We start from the raw sequence: 2107 nt of genomic DNA on the forward strand, positions 1-2107 counted from the left end.
ATCATCATCATCATCATCATCATCATCATCATCATCATCATCATCATCATCATCATCATCATCATCATCATCATCATCAACAACAATTAAAACAACACAAATAATGACACTAGCAAAAACAACAACAACAGCAACAACAACTGGTTAGTCTTTGTGTGGTATCACATGGTGTTCATTAAAAAATAATAATGCTTAAATATGACTATTAAGCGCATAGAAGTTATAAGTACACAAATAAATGCAATCAATTCAGCAGATTTCGTCAGATTGGAATAGCCATCAATGGGTTCTCAGCTGCATTTTTAAAGTTTACTTCCATTGAGGATCAATAAATTAAGTACGCACTGGATATTTAGCCTAATTTTAATCCTTATACTTTCTTGTTCTCTTGACGTCTTGTTTTACTGGCTATCAGCTATTGGTCTTTTAACAGACTATCTTATATTTCTTTGCTAAAACAAATGCAAGTATAAAACAATACAGTACACAGTATCATCATCAAACGTCGTATTTGAAACAGACGTCGACGATTATCGTTTGTTGTTATTTCTCTACTCGGATGCTCTCAAAGACAAACGGATAACGCAACGGTCTTTCCTGTCATCGGTCTGTTAAAGTTTAGTAAATAAACTGTATCTAATCTATGCTTCCAGTGAGAGCAAGATATTTTTTTCAGACACAGGATACCTCATCCTGACCTTTGTCTTATATTGTTGTTCCTCATCGTAAGCTATTTTAACTTACAGGTCATATTGTCTTGCCTTTTCGTATGTGGTATTTTATAGGCTTATATCCTTATCTTGTCTTATCGCATGTTATCATGGTTATGATATTTCGGGTTTTCTTTAAAGAAAAGATAACACAACCAAACACCAGGACCATTATAAAGAAAGTACGACGTGTACATGATCTTAAACTTGATCTCATATCACCTTGGCTTACCATAGTATCTTATATTAACTTTTGTTTATGTTATAAAAAACATAGAACTAAACAAATAAAGTGCCTACATACTGAATACCTAATTAAACCTTATCTTAGATTATCTTGCCTTATCGCACCATATCTTAACTTTTGTTTCCTTCTGTTATTTAATCACAACACAACCACACCAGAATCATAACAATGAAACGAACACTATATTATTTCAAACCTTGTTGTAGAGATCTGGTCTTATTGTGTCTTATCGTAACTTATATTGTCATTCATGTTATAACTTATACCACAACCAGATTAGAATTATACCGACAAAGCAAACACTGTTTACCTAATTTTAAACATTGTATTAGAGATCTGGTTTTGATGTATCTTATCGTAACTAGGTTGTCACATAACATAGCCAGGTAAGAATCATCCCAACAAAACAAATTTTGTTTACATAATTCCAAACCTTGATACAGAGATCGTGTCTTTTCGTATCTTTTCGTAACTTTTGTTGTCATTCATATAATACCTTATAACACAACCAGAAAAGAATCATACCAACAAATGCCGTCACAGTGGAGTGTGTAGTAGCTGCCGTGATCAGTGGGATGTGATGATGAGGGGGTGGCGAACACACAAGCACAGACACACATACACAGACACGTGTTTTCATGAAGTCTCTGCGCTGTCAACTGAAGTGTGGAGGGCTCTGGTTCCCCAGCTGATCGGGTGACCGACACCAGGGCGCACGGGGGTACAGCACCACAGGGTAAGGGCACACACAGGGAACGGCCCGAAGCAACTTAATCAGAAGTCAGAAGAGCAAACTGTTTCAGAGTCCCCCAGTATCGCTTTCAAAACTCCGTTTGATGGTATTAAAAACCCAAGGACTAACACCCACACATCCCTGCCCCTTTTCACGCTCTCGTCTCACCCCCCCTTCCAACCCCCTAACAAACAAACAAACAAACAAACAAACAAACAAACAAACAAACAAACAAACAAACTAACTAACTAACTAACTAACTAACCAACAAAAACACAACTCAAACCAAACAACAAAACACCACCACCCACTGCCTCTAACCCCACCCCAAGAAAAAAAAATGGTAAAAAGAAACCCACCAAACTCCCAAAAACAAAACAAGACATAACTAAGGAAGGACAAAGAAAACAAAAAACC

The 2107-nt window shown here is 36.5% G+C and overlaps 1 protein-coding gene across 1 annotated transcript in view; it reads right to left on the reverse strand.

Annotated features, from left to right (window-relative positions):
• LOC101852007 (sodium bicarbonate transporter-like protein 11) overlaps positions 1–1872 on the reverse strand; it is a gene marked incomplete in the record, with an annotated part of 104177 nt that extends 102305 nt beyond the window's left edge. Inside the window, 1 exon segment of the mRNA XM_013079630.2 lies at positions 1454–1872.
• Between the last annotated feature and the right edge of the window lie 235 nt (positions 1873–2107).

This window comes from Aplysia californica, unplaced genomic scaffold (genome assembly GCF_000002075.1).
Source record: "Aplysia californica isolate F4 #8 unplaced genomic scaffold, AplCal3.0 scaffold00058, whole genome shotgun sequence".
Taxonomy (NCBI): domain Eukaryota; kingdom Metazoa; phylum Mollusca; class Gastropoda; order Aplysiida; family Aplysiidae; genus Aplysia; species Aplysia californica.